We start from the raw sequence: 23374 nt of genomic DNA, 5'->3' as shown, positions 1-23374 counted from the left end.
TGTCTCCTCCATCTGGGTCACCTCTGCTCTCAAACACATAGATGCATGTCTGAACCCCCTCATACACACAGACGCGCACCTACAGACATACCTATTCACCCCCACCCACCACCCACCTTGTGTTTATGTTCAGAGCTTGAGTGACTGGTATTTCATTTCGGCCTGCCCGGAGCCCTTTTGCACAGTTTGGCTTGGCCGGTGTACCATTACTGGTCATTAAGTCTAACCTGAACTAATAGGGGCCCATTTTCCAAGGTGGTCTCCCAGGTGGCTGTCACAGAAGTGAGTGGCACTCCGGGGCTCGGGGCTCAACACTGGCACACGGAGCCTCATGAAAAATCTGCTGGGACGCAAGCCAGACTCCATCATACACGAGACGCAGACTCTTTGATAACAAGAACCCATTGTTCTAGGGGGGCGTCTGGGTGTTTTGTTTCTCATTAGGGCAGGTTTAATGAGGCCAGCCAGAGTGAGCACCCCATCCCATCCCTGCTGGTGCACTCGACCGAATATGTTCCATCTTCAACATCTGATCCCCCAAACCATCAACAATCCACCTAAAACCATTCGCACAAACCATATTCTGCCAAAATCTGCCACAACACTACTGTAAGTATTGTTCCTGCTTTAGCTTATGTACACCCCATAAAAATAAAGCCAAATCAGGCCAAAAAACATGACAATAAACTGAGATATATACAACCAGCCTACCAGAAAGTAGAGCCTTATCAGTATTTGTTTATTACAGATATATCCATCACAGTGTATATTCTGTCTTGCAAATAACAAGAAATTGACTTACATAAACACCAAAGTTTTTAGGTAATTTATAAACAGTGTTACCGTTACTCAGTCTGTCCACCAGAGATTACTGACATGGTTTAGACCCTGTCTATACGTATGCAGATATTTTTGTAAGTTAGATTTTTGTGGCTTGCACGACTTCATAAATGAGCGGAGGACTGGCTTTAAATTGTGGAAATACAGTATAGCAGCAGGCAGTTCTGCATCAGCTCCGCAGCAGCAACACTGTCTGTATGGACACTGCATGCATGCAAGCCTTTGGTGTCGTTTTTGCGTTCTAGTGTAGATGGAAATATTTTGTAAAACGTAGGTTGTGTGTACAGAAATATATTTCAAAAGAGAGTGAAAAAATATCTGTTTTAAAAAATATCTGGATATGTATAGACAGGGCCTTATACTGCACCATCAAACTGCTCAGCACAATATATATCTTGGCGACTGTTGTTTACTGTGGCTACAGTGTAAGATCACAATGTGCTGGATTTCTTTAGATGTCACCTGCTCCAGGTATGCTACTGCAAGTTTTTACATTATGTAGCCTCAACTGCTACATGTAGCTACATGCTAACATCAGGAAAACATGTAAACTTGGTTGCCGATGTAGTTAAATTTCTTATCATTTATCTATTGGTGATTTTCACCGTGGAAATTGCTGCTATTCTCTGCTACTGTCATTCCCCCACTGCAAGAACTGCTAATGTACATGTAGCTATATGCTAACATCCGGGAAATCTGTAGTCTTGGTTGCTGATGTTGCTGATGTTGTGAAACCGAAGCTTTGTTGGCGACACTTCAAGTGAAAAGTGCCACTATTCTCCGTAAGTCTTTTCCCAGTTGCGAAGATCTGGACACCAATGGTGTGTCTGCTATAAATGTATAATAAAAACCAGATACCGAACCCCAAGATGGCACCTATTCGTTCAAATGGAGTGGCTCGCCTGACGCATTCCTAGCTTCTGTATTTACTTCTGCGATGTGCAGTCAACTGAATATGCACAGTATGGCCCCACCCACGAGCTCCTGCTTGATTCGTGGACATTGTGATGATGTCACAGATTTTTAAATTGTTTTTCTCAGATTGAATAAAGTTTAACAAATATAAAACCTCCATGGATCAAAAATTCATAATAGCAAGAGTAATAGTTGAGCTTGTTTGCAGTTTGGGGTGCCCTGTCAACAGTTTTACAGATGTCTCTTTTACAATGATGGTCTATGGGGAAAATGCTTTGCACTGGTCACTGACCACTGGCCTAAAAAATCTGTCATGCCATCATAGTAAATTTCACTTTTGCTCCTGAATATCATAATCAATGCTATATTTAAAAAATCTTTGTAGTGTGGCAAGTCATCCATCTCTCGCACTTGCAAATCATCATACCCTCAGGGTGCTGATATAACTTTATATAAACTTGTCACTATGTTCATTGCTTTTTATTTGAAATCACAGGACGTTTACAGCTACATTCTCTTTTCGTGATGCCATACTTCCAGTAAAGGGGCGCTGAATGATTCATGACTTAATAGTAGTAAAAACAAAGAGCACTTTTATATAAACACCATAATATCCAAATGGCAGATATCTCATTTTCACATAAAACTGTTCATATGTTTTAGCTGTGCCCTCCTCCGTGTGACACGTGTCATCATTAATCAGAGGAGAAGGAGCCATTAGTCTAAATACGGGGGTAATTAATCCACGCTCACACTCCATTAGACGTCATGCTCAATTTGCGCAGAGAGCTGTGTACTGGGTAAATAGGCAGAGATGACGGGACCTGCAGCTATTATCCCTGTCGAGGTGCTAACATGCATCTCTAAGAAAGCTCTCATCTAAACACACACACACGTAGTTCAAGTGGATATTACAGCTTAAATTGAAAGAAGAATGAAATGTCTATCAAATGATTGTGTTCATGTGCTTTTATCATGTAGGAAATTTGTGAACTCTGCCGTCTGATGAGGGGATAATCGTACACACATGTATCTCTGTCATAAAAAAATCTGACTGGACCTCTGCATTAAAGCCAAACCGTAAGCCTCCAACAAGGTTAAACTGCAGTAGGGCATATAGCATGAATCAGCCCTTAGTTTAATAAGTACCATTTGGCTGTCACCTCAGCGGCCGTAGAGCTGCTCTATTACAGTAAAGCCCCTCCAGTACAGAGCTGGGGTTATTCAATAAAAACCTGACTGAGTGTTTCTCCCAATCACCACTGGCAGAGCTCTGATGAGGTAAAGAGCTCTCCTATGCCAGCCTCTGTCCCTGCGGAGGACTGTCTGATTAAAATGGTTTTCTGAGGCCATATTTTTGTTCTCCTTGTCCCCTTGCCAGACCTGAGTTAAAGTACAGAGAGAAAAATTGACAAATTACCTAATGCATACTGAAATGAATCCACAGAAACAGATCTAATCTATAAAGGTCTCATAGGTAGACAGATGAGAGCATTGGATTTCTACTTTTTTGAGAAATAGTGGGTATTGTTGTCCCAAAGACACAAATATAGACACATACCCTACATTTATTACTGGTGTTAAGGCTTTGCATCAGCAGCTGTGCTTTTGATCTTCAGGCTTAACCACTTTCACCCCCACGCCCCCCTCCACACACACACACACACACACACACACAACTTATCTCACCCCCTCCCTACAGGGCAGTGACATGTGAAGTGGAAAGAAATGGCAACAGCGGAGTGGCCCACTAGAGCCGGCTTTCTTACCCTCCCGTCCTCTTGCCTTGCGTGTAATGCATTCCTGAGCAATCCTCCAAGGCTCGTATGTAAATGCCTGAGTATGCTTCTGATTAGGAGGCACAAAGAGTACACTCTATAAATGCACTCTTAAACAATTACCGCTGCTCCCGACTGCAGCCCCAACACAGACCTCAGACTGTGCTGCTGCCTGACTGGCTTATTCAGGTGGGAAAGATGGATGCGGACCATTTCAAACAATGTGCCCTGCAAAAAGACACGTGCAGAGTCTGACTTCAGATACCAGACCCAGAAAGGTTTGAGAAATGTTGTGAATTAATAAAGTTTTATTTAGTGTTGAAATGAGTTGATTAAATGAGAACCTGACCAAAAGAAAACCAGTCACCCACACTTTTGATTGTTGATGAATGGTCTAAAACTGTTATAATTAATGTTTCTATATCAACAATGTATCAAGTAACTACAGCGTGTGGTTTGTAAAAGGTGTTTCTCTTAGCGACGAGCCCAACCATAACTGTAACTCTGCAGTAGGGCTGAACAATGTATCGTCAGTGCGTTGTCAACTTGCGTGATACACATGAGAAAGACTGCTATATTGTACTTCAAATAAGTACCAACGTATTAAATTACATTCTGTTTGTATGCGCTATTTTATGTGATACGTTCCTGCCAATCAGACAGAGCCCTCCCTGCTAGGCATCATCTGATTGGTCAGAATCAGCAGACTTGCAAGTGAGGTTTATTAGACCAGTGCTGTCGTACTACTCTGCATGGCTGACAGACGAAAGTGCGATTGCCGAGATGAACTGCACTTCGGTCGTCTGTCAGTATTTTGAATACAGGAGAGATGGCGTGGCACAAGCACAGGTGGAAGTGAAGAACTGAGTACACTTTAATATCTGTTTATCTCAAATAACATCATTATCATTATATTCAACATTGTCACATATTTTCCTTACATTGTGAAGCCCTACTTTGCAGCGCAGAATAGCATTTTAGCATCTTAGCATCTTTTAGCTCCTTGTTTTGGTTATCAAGGCCACAACTTTAAACTCATGCCACTTTCATCATTGCTACTTCCAGATGCATCAGGTAGCTTTTACCCACAAAAGAGGTTCAAATAAACCCATTAGTCATGACCTGCCCAGCACCAAACAGCAGATAAAGCTGATTACTGGCTAACGAACATAGTGGAGTATTTAGCAGCTAGGGAGCCACTTATTTACCCCAGGAGTTGGTGGAGACCAAAAACAGAGCTACAAGGAGACAGAACACTGGACTTACATTTGTCAGGTGTAACGTTGGGTACCAAACTTGGTACTTTTAAGGGTACCAACCGCATTTTGTTGGTGCTACTGAGTACCAATTCACGTTAAATCTATTGGTGCCAAATGTTGGTACCTCAGAGTACATCTGGGTGAGAACGCTGGGTTTGGACAAGAGGTAGAAGTGCCACGAAGCAGCAATAGTTTTCGCATTTGATCTATTTTTCCTGTATTATTTTAGTATTAACCTAGTGTCACTGCTAAATGAGCAGACACATGTGTGATTAGAAAAAAAACAGAGAAGAGCAGAACTGCAGCTTTTATTACAGAGAAAGCAAAGTACCAAAAAAGATACCGTTGGGCACCAGTGCCTGTATCAGTTCAAATGGTAGTACCCAAATCTATTCAGACCAAAAATATAATTCCAAATGAATGATAATATTGCCATGTTTGCTAACATTGGCCATATTCACTTAAAGGCGCTGTATGTAAGAATGTGGTCAAAACGGTTACTGCACTCAAATTCAAAATACTGCCGCGAGTCGTGTCCGCCCCCCCTCCCCTACAGACTCGAGGTTGCTGGACAGCGGCACGCTGGAGACTGATTTGTTTGCCCATGGGCAGCTGCCGTGGCAGGGCCGCGTCGCAGCGTCCTTGATCTTCGGTTTTCCAGCGGATCGTTCGAGCAAGTCTGGCTTCTCTGCTGCTAAACGCTGCTGCCGGGATACAGCTGAGGAGGAGCCAGCTGCTCATGCTATGTACTGGGACACTGCTAATGCTGCTTGCTGTGTTGCTGTAGCTCAGTCGTAACTGTAGCTGATGCTGAGACTCTACTGACTGTGTGACTGGTAGACGGCGGTGGGTGGTGCAACAGGCCGAAACACAAATTCAAAACATAAACATGATTTGAAGACCGTAAAAATGTTTTTTAAATGCGAATATTCTGGCTGTACTATTGTTGTCAGTGAGATCAGTATGTTATATGAACATTATTCCTTAGTCTCTGTGACATATTAGGAGGATTTTACGACTATTTGCTTAGATTTCTTACATATAGCTCCTTTAAATGATAATAATACTGTACGTCAGTGAAGTGTTTACAGATTGTTTCTGTTGCCCCCAAGTGGCCAACAAAACATGTAATGCAGCCTAAAGTCACTCAAAGTTTAAGATGCTAAAACTTTACTGGTTCCACCTACACAAATGTGAGAACTTCCTGTTTTTAACTACTGCAAATTTAATTTCTTTGGGTTTTGGACTGTTAGTCAAACAAATAAACTAATTTGAAAACATAACCTTAGACTCTTGAGCTGAAAAACTAAGTTATTAATCAAGAAAAAACGGTCAGATTGAATGGTGAAAATAATAATTAGTCACTTTCCTGAATATATTAACAAGTTCCATTCGACAACATCGCATTCTCCTTAGATTTGACACCAAGACTTAAAATAAATGTTAAAATACTCAGAACGTTGTTGGAATAAAACATAATTTCAACTTTGAAGCTCTTCCAAAGAAACACAATTACAGTAGAAGTCTGACTCATGTGAATAGCCATGTAAGGACACAGTGATTGTTTTATGTGTATGAGGTAAGTCCTCACTTCCATCATTACCACATACGAGCCCGATCTCGCTCTCGCCAGTTCTCACTCCCATGATGGCAGGCATCCAATGTGGACTCTCCGAGCTGTCCCTCACATTCGCCATACACACTTCAGCACATGCAGCGCCTCTATGGCCACAAGCATAAATCCGACAGGCCTATAACTGACCCACACACTGCCCTGTCTGTTTTCCCCCGTGCGATTCATAGAGCGGTTAACCTCGCTGACTGTGTAAACACATGACCTCAGCGGTCATGTGTTTACACTCAATGGTATTTTTCACACACACCGCTGGGATTTACATCACCTTATTACCTCCACGTTCCCTTAATTCCCCATTACTGTAAAATATGGGACTTTTAAAAGGTGATTTGACAGGCTCTTGATTAGCAATGTTTGTTTAGTTTTGGGACGCTATGGGAGGAAGACGAGAGGCTGAGCGGAGAAGGGGGGGGGGGGGGGGGAGGTGAAGAGAGGACAGGGAGGAAAGAATGGAAAGCTGGCGGAGAGAAGAAGTAGGGTGAAAGTGAGAATGAACGTTATAGTAATCATTTCTTTTTGGGAGAAAAGGGCTGAGGTAGAATAGATTGGTGTTAAAGGAGAGGAGAGAGGCGAAGGGAAAGTTAATGAAGCTGTTAGGAGAGAGACAAGTAAGGTGGTTGCTCTGCCACAGGGACACACTGTGCATGTCTGAGGTCCCAGTGGGAGGACGGCGAAGGAAAACACAAGGCCAATCAGCTAACAGAGACATTTCCTGTGCTTGTTTTATCAGATGAGAAGAAGCCCAAAGGCTAAATGTCCCTCTTAACAACGTTGTACACTTCTCTGAATAGCCCGCTTTGGGGAACGAATGGGGAGAACATGCATCTTTGTAGGATGACATCAGAAGCGCTGCTTCGGAGCGCTGACCTCACTCTCGCACAATCAATCATCCACAAAAACCCCATGAAATGTAGACCACGTGAGTAAGAGAGGAGGTTTTACCTTTTAAGATATGAAACAAGGCTGCCTCATGAATTAAATCATCACCCAGTAAAAAAGCTAAAGATTTAGTTAGAGGGTGGGGGGGAATACAATAGTCTTTTTATAGCTATGAAACTTCTGGCAGAGCTTGGCATCTGGCAACTAGCAGATGGCGGGCCAATATGCCAATTACCAACACCGACATGCCATGCTGTCTATTAGGCAATCTGGCCTTGAGTGATAGCACTTTAAAGTCAGAAAACGACACGAGCGAGAGGCTGATCTAACAAACCCTCTTCATCAGAGTGTGACTAAAGCCCAGAGGAATTCAAACGCAGGTCTTTCATGCCCACATGACTGCTTCAGTCAGGAGAATCAAAGTTTGGGAAATAGTTTGGAAAGAAAGGAAGCAAAGATACAGATCCTGGGAGGAAGGATCATTATAAAATTCTTCATGCATGTGTATGTATTGAATCTGTGGCTTGAAAATAGCTTTGCAAAATGTGGTTTGATTAAATAAGATTTTGTTTGGTGGTGAATCTATTAAAGGCTGGGGTGTGGGTCGGCTAGAAGAGGGGGGGGAAATGAGAGTAAGCATTCTCCATCACCCAAGAGACAACCAGAGTCTAATTGTGCAGTGAAAAAAAAACACCAGAACATCCAAGAGCACTGCTGATATTCCTCTACAGAAGTGTTCCATGTCATCTTAGCTGCATAATGAGGAAAGAGGTTTTTCTTTTTTAAATAACAGTAATTTTAAATGTATATCACAAACATCTGCAAAACTCTTACGACATATTTTCCAGGACCTAAATAAACATCCTCTAAGGTTTCATGCCCTCGTGCGACTTCACAAGCAATTAGGCAGCACTACCAGTTATTTGCCTACCGTCTGTTGACCGTCGCTACCCGGTGAAAGAGTTAAGAATTCTTTTCCAACTTGAGATCTGCCCGTCCGTCCAAGCTCACCATATTATACAACTTAGTGTGCGGTTCTGGATGCTGCGCATTCAAATTACATGCTATCAAATTCAAAGACGAGGGGGGAACAGAACGAGTACGCTGTGGGGCTCCAGTCCAGGGCCAGAGTCCCATGAGCGCTAGCTGCACGTCAATCACAATCACTTCAAATGAGCTGAACCCTGTCCTACTCCTGCTGTTGTCCAGAAGACACAAACCTAAAACCTAACTTTGTATGAGGCAACTGGTGGACACTGATGACAAAGACACCACTGATAAAACAGAGAGCACTCATTTTGCCTGTGGTTCTGCACGCTGGCGCAGCATCTCTGTCTCAAAGCATATACTCAGGACAAACAAATCTGCATAAAATTAAGCCAAAGACTGGAACACAGGAAACATGCTTGACATAGTTTCACCAGTCTGTTATGAGAAGAAAGCAGAAAATAGCTCTGGCACCTGCTGTGCAGAAACAATGTATGTTTGGACTGACATGTCAGCATGCCATCACTGGAAACTAGACCACATTTGGAAAGCCTACACACCAAACACAGTATAGGTAAACATCTATTAAAAAAAGAACAGTACAGTCTGATCATGTGTGTTAGAAAGTCTCCTCTGCCAGTTTTCCATTCTATTCAAATTCAGTTTGCCACTTGGTTGGCTGCCTTAGCTCAGCGGTGGTAAGAAACTATTGCCTTGCAAGGAAACTCTGGATTCTTGCTTTGGAACTTGATACTGTGGTGGATTATGAGAATCTAGGATCAAACTATAACAACACACCCACATATACTGCATGCATGTTAACACACAACTGCACACGGGCAGATTCATGAATGCCCCATGCTTTAGCACATGTTGATTATGTTGAGAATGAGGTACAATAATTACCTGATCCAACATTTAACTTTAATCAAGTGTATGAGAGGAGGGAGGGAGAGGGAGAGGGAGCCAGCATACAGTAACTAGAAGCCTTCACCACACTGTGCAGTCCAGAGCCAGACTCCGGAAATGCATGGCAGTGTTCCCTACATCCTGCCTGCCCAGCCCTAACCCTGGCCCTGGCTCTCGCCCCACACTGCCAAACCCCTGTTATCACTCTGTGCAATTACCTCCAGATTCTTGTGCACCCATATCATATCGTGCCAATTATAAAACCCCCTTTCTAAGTACACTACAAAGCACTAGATGTATTTTAGTGCAAAGCCCACAGTTTTCTGTGTGTGTTTCAGCCCAAAAATAGCTGTTTGAGAGTTTATATGCATCTAAACATGTATGCAAAAACTGATTTTCTTTAGTTGTGCTTGTATCCCATGAAATACTTACGCAGTGGCTATTAAGAACTTAGAAAGATAAAATAGCTCAACTAATTTGATGAAACAGAAATCAGGATTTGATTTAAAAGATATACATATTGAGTCAGCTGTAACACCAGAACACTACTGTGAATAAGACTGCATGAAAAGTAGTAAGGTTACGAGCAGAGAAGTCTTAACAGTTGACTTAAAGTAATGGAAAAACAGTTGAAACAGTAAGCTAAAAGGAGGTCTGGAATATACATAGATTTTAATATTGTGTTATGAGACTAGATATTAGGCTTAGGCGGTGTCACGGCACGATATACCAGGGTATTTGGAAATCCTGACGATATGATTTAGCCCTGCAATACTGTCAAAATGCTGTTTTAATGTCTGATATGTAGTACACATCATGCAACAAAAAGGTCAGTCTCTACTTTTGAAACCTGGAACAGGCAGTTGAGCTGAAAAACATGGCAACTGCGCAAGGTGGGGATAACACTACAGGACTGTTAACAGCCAGTCAACAACAGCAAAATGAGACAGTAGGGAAAAACATAGTTTACATCTAATGCTGTGAATTAGGGGTAGTTTTGCAAACAAGTACCTTGATTATCGTATACCCAAGTGAAATTTTAGCAAGGTATTAAAAAAAATAGATGCAGGCTAAGCCTACTATTTGTCTGTCTTCTCTTGGTTTAAAAGGCTACATTATCTCCATTATTATATCCACATTACTAATGATTATTTATCACAAATCTCATTGTGTTTCAGCATTTTGTGAAAGCACTAACCTTACAATATTTCCACAATATGGATAATGATGTATTGGTCAAAAATATCTTGATATTTGATTTTCTCCATATCACCCAGCCCTAACTAATGGATAAACACTTCAAATAGTTTGCTAGGAGTAATTGATAAATAACAATTTACACTATATGAGCTTTGCAATGGTTAGCTTAAAGTAATGGAGAAACTGTCAAAACAGTTAGCTTAATGTAACTGATAAATAGTTGCAATAGTTAGCTTAAAGTAATGGATAAACAGTCGAAACATTTCGGGTAACATAACTGATACATAGTTGCAATAGTTAGCTAAAAGTAATGGACAAACAGTCGAAACATTTAGCTCTACATAACTGATGAGTGGTTGCAATAGTTAACTAAAAGTAATGGAGAAACAGTCGAAACAGCTTAAAGTAACTGATGAATAGTTGCAATAGTTAGCTAAAAGTAACTGATAAATAGAGTGTGCTAGTAAACCCCGGAACTCTGTTAGCGCTTTTAGCACTTCCGGTTCTCTCGTCTAAAAGTCAATAGGTTTTTTGAATGGGATTTTGGTAAAATGCCTCAAATAAGGTCTGTGGTTAACAAAAGCTTAAGCGAGTTTCAGGTTTTGTTCTACGACATAAAACACGTCAGTAAATACCCTACTTGTGAATTTTATAGCGTTTATGTGTCATAAAAAAGGCGGTTGCTAACAAGTTGCTCAATACGACTACAAACCCTGTCGGGGACATTAAACATTATCACTCCCGAACAGGCGAGAGTGCTGGCAGTCCGCCATTACAGCTTCTTATTTAGCTTAAACAGTCCGATTTCCCCATTATACAATGTTTTTAAAATAAAGCGGCCGAAATCAGTTGCAAGCTTAGTGGCGGTGACGTCAAGAGTCATGCGACCGTGGAGTAGTCATGTAGTCCGTTAAAGCCTGACGTTAGCTTTTTACTTCTGGCGATCACATTTAAGCTTCAAATGCGGTATGAAAAGTGTTCATATGTGAAGATTATCTCACTGAACAAAACCTGTAAGTATCATAAACTTGTGTTAGCCACAGAGCTTATTTTCTGACATAATCCAAAACGCAATGCAAAAATCACATTCACTTTCTCTTCCGGGAACCAGCGCGATGCTAAACTTCCGGGTTTTGACGTCAGCCCTGGCACACTCTATAGAACAGTTAGCTAAGAGTGTTGGATACACAGTCGAAACAGTTCACTTTACGTAACTGATAAATAGTTGCAACAGTTAGCTAAAAGTAATGGGAAAAACAGTTTAAACAGTTAGCTAAAAGTAATGGGAAAAACAGTTTAAACAGTTAGCTAAAACTTTACTAATATTAGTAACTATTACTATTATTAGCTAAGATTAATGGATAAGTGGTTGAAACAGGTTTATTTGAACATACTGAAAAAGCTAAAAGTATTGGTAGGTAAAAGTCCTGGCTAAACAGTTAAAATAGTTAGCTAAAAGTCATAAATAAATAAATTGATGAAATATTGAGCTTCTCAGTCATAGGCCAACAAATGTTAATGTGACAAAACCAACATTAACTTTAGTTTGTACTGGAGTTTAGTTGTTTGAAGAAGTTGTTGTAACAATATGCAGTTTTACATAACACATACAATGTTAAACAGCGTCCAGTTTGTAATCAGTCCAAATTATCATTTTGAATATGAGGGGCGGTGGCCATGAAGGGGTACTTTAGTTCATCTGTCAGGGCTGTGGGGGCACACCACACCAAAAATGTTGGTAACCTCTGTGCTCGCAGACTGTTATGCACTGCATTCCAGAGGCTATTCCAATCACCTGTCACCAGGTTGGGCCTGCACCTTATAAGGAGCGGAGGGCACTCTCCACGTGTTTTCCAAACACTGCCCAACTTATCAGATACAGTTTCATGGACAATTACTATGCTGTCTCTGGCCCCGAAAGCATTCAAAAAAAGAAAAAAAAAAAGACTTACAGATCTACCCTGTGCAGCTCCCTCCCTCCACCCTCTCCCATTTTCCATGCTTCCATTTCACAGATACTACTATGTAATAAAGCCGAGATCAAAAGACTTGCTGGCCAACTCACGTACAATGAGAGCTGAAGAGAGCCTTTTGCCTCAGGGGTTGGTGGGATTGCAAAGAATGTGATACCTCGAAACGATGAGAAGTGGATTCATCTGCTAGTGAGCAGGCCTTGCCTTTTTTTTTTTTTTTTTTTTTTTTTTTTGCAACACTGCCCCGTGGCTTTGTCTGCAGGAGATGCTGGATGTGTTTAAAGCTCATACACCTAAAGGACAATTGCCTTCTGTATCTCAGCATGATCTTATGGTCAGATTTGATGCTTGAGGGACATGCGGTGTGCTGGGAGCCATATGGGGCTCATCCTTGCTTATAGCCAACTTTGTACACCTTCCACATGTCACATTTCAACAGGTTTATCCACATTGTGCACTGAGAGCCCAACTTTACTTTATTTTTAGAGGATGCTATGAATATTACCAACAACCAAAAACATGTGATATGAACTTGAGGCATATTTGCAGCATGTAACCTACATGTAGCTGCAGAGGCTGGCCGGGGGTTTGGAGACACCCCCCGCCCTGAAGGGCTGAGCGCGCATTACAGGAGTGGACATATGCTTTTCTTTGTGTTGCCCCGCGGTTAACAAAACATGAACATGACAGCGTCACTGCTCGGTCCATAGAAAAGTTTATTATAGCTCACAATCATGAGTTTACTTTGCCTTTAGTGAAGTGTTGGCGCACAAAGAGGGAGCGGCTTACAGCCAACATATCCTGAAAGTATCAGCAGCAGCCCATGCGCACAGTGGAGACCCATAATGTGATCATCTCCCATCGTCATATAGTGAATTTTCATCCTCTAAAACATCACCACGTCACACACTCTATCCCTAATCACGCCTATGAAGCTGTAAGAGTTTGCAGGAGGTTGAAAGTTTTGCTGTTGCGCTTACCTGTGGATCTTAACGGGACAAAGTAGAGCTGCTGAGTCGAGTGTGAGGAGAGGAGAGGGAGCCAGTCTGCAGTCGGTCCTCCACTACACTCAATGATAAAAACCAAACTCAATAGCCCTTCAAGCCCCTCCCTTTAAGACATAACCGCACATCTACTCTTGGCTCGGTTGTCTGCCCCGGTTTGCTCCTAAAAACGCTAAACTACCGCTCAGACTGCTCCCACAAAGCTTTCACAAAAGCAGCCCCAGTGCGAAATGAAAAGTGTCAACTCTGCGGAGAAGTTGTGCACAAGTTCCCTAACAGAGAAAGTGACTTTAGGCAGAAAGTGCTGCCTTTTGGTTATCCTTCAGGGGGCCTCTGAAAGAAAATCATCTGTCAGGAGCGATCATATGAAATGTTAATCTTGGGACAAAAAGGAGGGCTGTGTGCTCGCATGCAGGCCTGAGAGCTGCCATGTTAACAGTAATGCTGATGTGCTGGTGACTGGATTACCAGTGTTTGCCTCGCATGGAAGCTGAGAGATTTCTCCCAGAACAAAGAGATGCAGATTTCAACACAAATTAAACTCCATTCATCTACAAACTTATAAAAGCACGACAAAACCACATTCATCCCCCAAATATGCCATCTGTAGTTGACCAAATGCTTTCATGTATAGAAATATGATGTCTGAAACACTGATATCCCATCCATGTGTAATGTTAGTTTAGCCTAATGTGGTTCAATAGTGTGTTGTTATTGTTGCTACCTGCTCCCAGACTTATTTTAATAATTAGCAGCAAAACTTAAAGGTAAAAAAAAAAAAAATAACACATTCTCACTCCAACCTTACCACAGATCAATGTTTGGTCATGGACCCTCCGCGTCCAGATACGACAGGAGAGGTACCCTGGGCGCGTTGGTTGTTGACATTCTGGGACGCATGTCAAGTTCTGCATGTTGCATTCATTGTCTTCTTACAAAGTACACCTGTTTTCACAGGAAATTCAAATAAATCAAAATAAATCCACTACATCAGTAGAACAACCCATATTGGCGTTTTTTTTCTTCCTCCAACAACTAACGCACATGGTGGGGTTTAAAAAAAAAAGGACAGGGTTTGGCTTTAGAATCTTAAGGGACACAAACACCGCTCTCCTGGGTGAAAGTCGGTGTTTGTTGGACCCATTCACCACCCATCCTGCCTGCTCTACTTGAACTTTTACTGCCTTAACTTTTGTTCATGTTCCACCGCATTTCCCCCTGATGCCCCCAAGCACTGTTAAACTATAATGGTATCATGCCGACGTTAAAGGGCGCCTTTTTTTTTTTCAGTGTCTGACGCCGCAAGTCATAGCCTACGCACATCATCTACGCCGTTGTGAGCATTTATACTTGTGCGGTGGTGTGTCTGTGTCGCTCTGCAGTTACACCTCCAAAACGCTAGTCAGCGGTGGGGTTTCTGTGAAGTGTTGGGAAGTTTAGATGATCCAAAACACAACCATAACACACATTAAACATGGCTCAGCTACAGTTTCAAACACAAGTACACAAATCGGCTTCACTATAACTCGCAGAATTCACAGACAAACAGTTGTCTCTTGCTGGACACATTTTCCCCACCAATATAACACGCTAATGTTTTAGCACATGTCTATGGCATTTTACATTGTATAAATTAGCCTAGCAGCTATCGAACTAACCAGGGACAGCAGCAACATTTAACAAAGGTAACATTATAAAATTTGGCATCATTACAACCCACAAGGTTCACCGACAAAACAACTTTTATACTAGTTACTACTAGTTTTATACTAAATATGTTTTCCAAACGAATATAACATGCTAACGTTATTAACACAAGCCAATGGCATTTTACATTGTATAAATTAGCCTAGCGAGGAGCGGAGATTTCCTCTACTCATATGAAGCCAGGATAAATTACACACAAGATTTAAAAAGCTATTTTTGACTTCACATTTTATTGTTTCTTATCTGTGAAATTAAGATGAATAAGAGTTTTGTTTCCACTGAGGGAAATGGTTTCAGCTTACAAAAATAGACAGGAGGTCTGCATCGCTGCAACATGTTCTGAAGAGGTGCACGTCAGGCTACGGCGTAGGGTATGGCGTAGGCTCTACGTTGACGCAGAGCCTACGCCATTGGTATGGCATCAATTTAACACAGAAGTATAAATTCTGCCTTAGGCCTAGTCCACACGAGCATGGGTATTTTTAAAACCGAACTTTTTTGGCCTCCAGTTTTTAAAAAATCTGCGTCCATATGAGCGGTGCAATAAAAATACCTCCGTCCACATGACACCGCAAATTCCACTATCAAGCAATGTAATACACATGCCAAAGCAGTAGGTGGCGATATAACTCCTAACTGTAAAGCCATTGTAGCCAATCAGAAGGCAGTAAAACGTCATTACCGGAAAAACAACAACGTTAGTTGTATCAGAGATATTGGATAAAGCGAGATACCCCACTCGGCTCACTTACAGGAGACTTGCGGCAGCTCTGAATGGAAAGGCCAAACCGTAAGCAAAGAGTCACGGTTTTATAAATACCCGCGTTGGTGTGGACAGCCTCTTAGTTTGGCTCATGTCCCATCCACTAACATTGAGGGGGCGGGGCTTATGACCTACACTACAGCTAGCCAGCAGGGGGCGATTGAGATGTTTTGGCTTCACTTTCGGAAGGCTGTCATGACGTCCATATTTACACCAGATCATGGTGATCAGTAGTGATGATGGGCTTCATTGCTTGGGCCCCCCAAGAGTCTAGGATTGCCACTGAATATGTGAACAAAATTTCCAACCATCCAATAAATGCTGAGTTGCTGGTGTGGCTAAAAGAGAAAGGACATATATAATTTCCAGCTATTTGGATTATAAATACTGTACAGCTGCAACAAGAGAACATGATTTCAGAACAGTGATAGCTAAATGTTGTTGATCAAGTGGATGAAGCAGAAAAACGGACACTAGCTGTGTGATTTAAACTCAATGGTAATACTGATAGTAATATTTACAGTGAAATTAAATGCTAAAAATACTGGAATTGGCTTGTGTGACAAGGACATGAACTCAGTTTCCTCAGTAATAGCCCATTTTACATAATGATCTTGGACCAAGCACCAAGGATATTGATAAAAGTGTGGGGTCATATTTAGTTCTCCTCACCAAATGCAGCCCTGCAGTTTGTGACCTTTTGTCTGTCAGCAATTTTCGCAAGGATGCAGGGATTTAGGAGGTGACAAACAATAGCCTCAGTGTTCTACTTGAAACAGCAGCACAGGGACACTGCCCTGCTTTGTGTTCCCCTTTTTAAAACAATGATGCTCACAACAAAGAGCGAACTTAAGAGCATTAGGCCACTGGTGCAGAAATGAGCACCATATGCGCTGCTGCTCTTTTGCATGTGTTTCTTTAAGATAAAGTGAAATAAATGCAGTCTGTTGATTGCGTGCATGTGAAAACGCAATTGTGTGTAAGCGTGCGTGTCAGGATGAGAAACAATGTGAATGAAGAGAGGAGAGACAAAGACAGAGGAGAGGGGAGGGGAGGTTAGAGGCCCATCCTTATCTTTGCTCCTTTGAAAAATGATGTATTTTAAGATAAACCTGTCATCCTTCAGGTTTCTTCAGGCTTGCTTTCCAGTTTGCACACAACATCTTGGCCCAGAAACCCGCATTGCCCTGATGCAAAATCACTTCATGACATAATCTGATTGCCAAAAATGATGCTCTGGCTGGGGCATGTTTAGAGTTAGCGTAATGTCCTTGTGCTCAGGGCCGAAGCTCACTTGCTATATTTACATCATGAGCTCAGGTGTTTACCTCAGCCACACTCGCCAGTTTATGCTCGGCCTCCTCTGGGCTGCTTTGCCTGAGTTGTTTTGATCAGTAAAAAAGCCTACAACAGAATGGACACAGCACCTCATAAGTTTAACCACATTAGTGCCACTAGAGGTAGTGCTAAACATATGGATAATTATGCATGTTTACATAAGAGAAAGCATCACAGCTTTTTGCTGTTTTGCTTTCTGTGAGCCGTTTGCAGCTGCTGTCAATGGTGCACAGATCTTTGGAGCCCCAGGCCAGAAAGATCCCAACTGCCAGATCTACCTGACATATATATACCTTCAGAACGTTACATCAGATGAAACACCTCAGTGCCAATTATAAAGGTTTTAACAAACCTTTGACATTTTCCCATTTCATCATATTGTTTTAAATCAGATGAAAGACTGTGTTGCCATCTTGCGTATAACTGACGTTAGAGGTGAGGATGGGCTTCGCTTTCAAAGTTGTGTTCAGTTGTAGAAAAGAGTAGGAGTAAATGATGAAAGTCCCAAATGTTATTCTGCAACAGCATTAGCATAGCTTAAAAAAAACAAAAGTTTCCTTAACAACAAAGCTTTAAATAAAATCAGGATCTCTCTGTTAAAAATAATGTCATCGATGTCAGATATTAACTAAAAATGGATTAAAACACACTGCAGCCTTCCTCTCACCGTGTATGTATGACAGATGATTGGTATCTAGGATGTCTCAGCTGGTGGATATGCATACCAAATACCTGCAGCATCCTGGGTAAAGTCCAGGACTTTTATCATTCTCATCTGTCTCCTGTTCCTTCCTGTATCTCTCTACTGTGTGCTGTCAAAGACAAAAATGCCAACAAAGGATAGACACCTGCACTAGCAAACATCTGGAGTATTTCCCCGGTGCACAGTTCATGTTTGACTACCGGTCGGCCACATTCCACGAACAAACAAGACTTTCATGAGAATATCAGACTGATGTGTCCATCTGTTTAATTGAGTTTGTTTGCACGTACATGTGTATAAAGAAAGACAGTATAAGTTTAGAAAAGTTTTAAAATTTAAAACAGGTTAGAAACCAAAGAAGCTTATGAAGATCCAAGTGGTGACCTCCAGTGCTGAGAAATGAAGCCAATGTAGATGTGTTGAAAACTGCAGTTCCTCTAATGTCCACTTGAGGCTGGCTCCAGAAGCGAGTCAATCCCCATAGACCCCCATGTTAAAATGCCCAACTTTACAGCAGAAATAGACATGTTTACAGCCTGGTTTGGGCTCTATTGCTAATTTTCCTGTTCATGATTACTATACGGGGGGTACGGGGTGTAATTATTTTATATACTTCACCCACTTACCCGTTTACATTTTATTAAGGCTTAAAGTTGTGCGTGATTAAGGGCAGGCTGTTGCTGTGAAGTGCTGTTGAGATTAGTTGATTCAAAACACACATTAAACGCGTCTTAATAGTGACAATTTCAAAAACAAGTGCACAAATCAGCTTCATTATAACTTGCAGGATTCACAGACAAAGCACTTGTATTTATCTGGACACATTTTCCCCACAAATACAACATGCTAATGTTTTAGCATGAGCCTATGGCACTTTACACTGTATAAATTAGCCTAGCAGCTAGCGAACATTTCCTCTATTCGTATGAAGCCAGGGACAATTTAACAAAGGTGATGTCACAAAATTTGGCTTCATTACAAAACACATTTTCCAATCAAATACAACACGCTAATATTGATAGCACAAGCCTATGGCATTTTACATTGTATAAATTAGCCTAGTGAGTAGCGGAGATTTCCTCTACTCATATGAAGCCATGATAAATCACACACAAGACATAAAATGCTATTTTTGTGAAGGATTTATTGTCTTCAAATTTTTATTGTTTCTTATCTTAGTGTTTATAAAACATTTTTACAGCGGTCACAGTAAAGAGTGGATTAGGTCATTAAGATGCACAGAGATTGTGCGCCATGAAGATGACATCAGTGCCACATCTGTGAAAAGGATACAAACATACTGTCTTGATGACAATCATATAATGTGTAATGTACATAACACTGACAACATTAGATCAGGGTGGATTATGTACATGCATCACTGAAAGTGCTACGTATGAAATTTGAGCCTCACTGTAAATGTGCACAGTGAACATGGCTTTGGATCCTTTCCCTGCACTAAACCCTCTGACCCCCTTCCACGCCTAATTTCCATTACATAAAATGATTTATAATGATCAATTACATGTAGCATGCAGGAGGGCTCAGGCGGGGATTAAAAGCCTTGCTGTGACACACCTGGCTCAAGTTCTAACTCTTTCACATGTTCAGAGGCCCCGGGACTGGTCCCTGAGGGACTCCGTCACACCAGCTACAAGTCTAACCAAAGCAAACACAGAATCCCTCGTTTGTTGACTTTTATGAAATGTTCAACCTAGACAGGAAAATGTGAGAGTTTGTCAGAAAAAGTTTGCCTTGATACATTTATGTGAAGAATGTGCTTTAAAGGTAAAATCTCTTTCATGTCGCCTTTCATCACATCAAAGTAGCTGTGAACTGAATTCCCCAAAGCAGAATGCTGCACACATTAAACCTTATGAAGAGGAATTTATGTTTTTACGTCATTACCCCAGAGAAGGTAAAATTCACCTCCTTTTTATTTAAAGACACACCAGTGAAAAAGAGAACCCTCTGACTTTCTTCATCCTTATTCATCTAAAACCACAACTCACTGCCAGAGCTTTTCAAACACACCAAGTCCACAAAAAAACACACTAAAACCATTTGCTTACAGATGAGCTAACAGAGCTGGGTTGTCTCTTTCAGTCCTTCTGGTAACTTCTCTCACCAGACCAGAACCATTGCTGAGCACTGTCATGACCAAAAATGGCAGATGTTATTAGCACTCAGGTGTTCGTAGGAGGTATTTTCCTGGGCATCCCAGCAACATCAAAATAATACATGAATGGGTTTATTGAGCTATTCTGCTGGAGTTTTGTACTTAGTGTGCATTCAACAGCTTTATACATCCCAAAACTGAAAACAGGAAGTCAACTAAGTCTAAAACAATGCACCAATATTGACTCATTCAGGACTTAAACCCCAGTCTCCTTTGTAAAAGGTTCTGTGCTTGCCACTATGTCTTACTCCGTCCATAGATAGTATCACTCTTTACACTACTTCACCTGACTTTATGGCAGTAAATTTATGTTTTTTTTCTCGTAAATTTACAGCTTTAAAGGTCCAGTGTGTAGGATTTAGGGAAATATATTGGTAGAAATGGAATATAATGTAATGAGCAAGTTTTCTTTAGTATATAAGCACCCAAAAAATAAGATTCATCTTTTTGTAACCTTAGAATGAGCCATTTATATCTACTTAAGAAGTGGGTCCTTGTCTTTGGAGATTGCCATGTTAAACCCCCATGTTTCTACAGTAGTCCCAAACGGACAAACCAAACATGGGCTCTAAATAGGGCCATTAGCGTTTTCGCATCAGCCACCAGAGAAACACTGATTTGTAACATGACACTGCTTTATTAGGAGTTTGTTTAGATCACCTGGTCCCTTTGTTTTGGAGGGGAAGAGAACTCTGCTGATAGTGCAGCTCACTGTAAAAACCACATTAACATCTGGACCAAAAATACGGTGAACACACATTAACTTATCAGGGAAAATAAGGTGAGTACACGGCAGTTGCCCAGTCCAAACAGGGCAGGAGAAACACTGATTTGTAACATGAAACTGTATTCAGTGTTTTACTGGTTTCAGTCACTTGGTCAGTTTGTTTTGGAGAGGAAGAGACTTCTGTGAATAATTCAACTAAAGGTAAAAACCTCCTGTACAATACTGAAGGAATTTTAACCAGAAGAAGTTTCAGCTGGTTGCAGTCTGCCATCCTCACCACTAGATGTCACTACATCCCCCAAAATCTTACACACTGGACCTTTAATTTCAGAAAAGATCAGAGATTGGCTAGTCCGAGCCCTAACCATGACCTCTTTGCCCTAACCCTATACGCCTCCAAACTCGACGCATCGACATGACAAGCATCACCCAATCATGTGACGCAGAGGGATCCGTATTAGCACATCGTAGGTATGGGTATAAATAGCCAAATAGCTGCAGTGACGATTCTCACCCAGGTGCAAATAGACACTTACCCTGTTTGGTTCAGTTCAATCGAACTCAAGTTCATTTGCCCTCTAAGTGCAGTTCGTTTGGGCAGGTGTGAACACAACAATCGCACTCGGTTGCGCACCAAAACAACTGGACCGAGACCCTCTTGAAGAGGTGATCTTTGCCCGGTTACAAACAAACTCTGATGCCGTTAGTTTGTGGTGAGAATGTGTTCCAACATCGATCCGAACCAACTGCAGTCACAGAATGTGTTCCAACATCGATCCGAACCAACTGCAGTCACATTACGCATTGTTTGGGTTAAACATGAGCATGTTACAGTCCTGGAGGATTATTAATGTGCACCTCCTCCTGTACTGCCTTAATATGCACATTCAGCACATCCAATACTTTGTTTTCTAGTTGGAGCCGCGCCTCGTTTTCAAACTGTATGGTTTGACTAAAATGAACAATGACAGCAATATAGTACATGATGACCAGAGCTAAAATCAACCTGAGTAGTTGTCCCTCCATTGTGACATTAGAAAGTGTCACGTTTATCTTGCAAGTGTACTCTTCTTCAACGTTTGGTTTACTTCCTGGATTTTTCCCGCATGGAAATTCTAACTTGTCAAAAGCAGTTTTTTCAAGCAAGGCATTTTATCTGGTCTGTCAAAAGCAGTTTTTTCAAGCAAGGCATTTTATCTGGTCCACTTGTAAATACTGCCGTGAGAACACAGACCAACTCTAGGCAATTACGCAACTTTGTAAAAAAAAAAAAAAATGAATCCCTGATTTGGACCAAAGCAAGACAACTCTAGGTCTGAAAGCACCCTTAGATAAATGAGACGTTGCCATATTCTCAGTGGCTTTTTCCCTGCCATATCATTTACAGTCGTCCCTTGCATGTTTGTTTATCATCATATGAGANCAAGCAAGGCATTTTATCTGGTCCGCTTGTAAATACTGCCGTGAGAACACAGACCAACTCTAGGCAATTAAGCAACTTTGTAAAAAAAAAAAAAAAGATGAGTCCCTGATTTGGACCAAAGCAAGACAACTCTAGGTCTGAAAGCACCCTTAGATAAATGAGACGTTGCCATATTCTCAGTGGCTTTTTCCCTGCCATATCATTTACAGTCGTCCCTTGCATGTTTGTTTATCATCATATGAGAAATATTCAGGTCTGAATGTATTTGAACAGAGATTACAACTAACATTATGCTGGGAAATGTAGTTTTCTTATTTATTACACACAGGATGTAATATAAGTATCCCATGTGAGGAAGCAAAAAGCGCGTATGTGGAAACCTGGCTTTGATACACTGTAAAGAAAGAGGGGTGAGTAAGAGAAAGAGGATGTCACTGAGGTTATTAAGTGGGCACCTCCCATCACAGATGTTTAACTGAATCGCTCCCATGATACCTCCGCGAGGCTCCTCTGAATCCCCGCACCGCCACATCAACAAACATAAAAAGATAAATATCTGGATCAGGATGGATCTCACCGCCAAGACTTTGGTTGATACATGAGAGGTAATTCAAAGCCTATCAAAGACATTTCACGTTGAGCCATTAGACTGTATAGTAATATCAGCAGTTCACGGCAACGCGAGCGTTCTTATGGCTTATTTCTTGCTTGTTTCAGTCTAAGCTGCACTGACACACACATAAGACAGCAGCAGGCAGTGAAGCTTTGAAATAATTTCTGTTCAGGAGTCAAAGCTCGGGCAAATATAACATTGTGTGGGATGTTTGATATTGCCACGGAAACCCCATCTGCGTCCAATCACAACAAGGCCATCTGTTCAGTGTAAAAAAAAAAAAGGTGGAATGACATGAGGAAGAGTATGGGGGGATCAGGAAACTGTATTTTTGTCATATGTATATTTGATGTGTGCTGCACATGTGGACATGTAGTTCTGCCACCTGCAATCACAACATGTATTTTTCCACTGAAACTCTTCCTGCTTAGTCAGTGAAAGTTCCTCTAAATAGCAATATACTGATCCCTCTAATACTGGCTTAAGTATTACACATAGATGCTGTGCTGTGTCTGTGGGCCAGTTCACTTTAATTACCCAG

At 41.4% G+C, this 23374-nt stretch overlaps 1 protein-coding gene across 2 annotated transcripts in view; it reads right to left on the bottom strand.

Annotated features, from left to right (window-relative positions):
- The window catches only part of cald1a (caldesmon 1a), a 90177-nt gene extending 76621 nt beyond the window's left edge, over positions 1 to 13556 (bottom strand). Inside the window, exon 1 of one of the 2 annotated variants that reach the window (XM_050036117.1) lies at positions 13357 to 13556. The gene's annotated coding sequence lies outside the window, so the exon portion shown is untranslated. Of the gene's footprint in view, positions 1 to 8238; positions 8354 to 13356 lie in introns of those variants that run through there. The other variant, XM_050036118.1, reaches the window with a different exon arrangement.
- Positions 13557 to 23374: the final 9818 nt, after the last annotated feature.

Source organism: Epinephelus moara, chromosome 23, assembly GCF_006386435.1.
Source record: "Epinephelus moara isolate mb chromosome 23, YSFRI_EMoa_1.0, whole genome shotgun sequence".
Lineage (NCBI taxonomy): Eukaryota > Metazoa > Chordata > Actinopteri > Perciformes > Serranidae > Epinephelus > Epinephelus moara.
The sequence above is the reverse complement of the archived record's forward strand: the minus strand, read 5'-3'. Positions and strand labels throughout refer to the sequence as shown.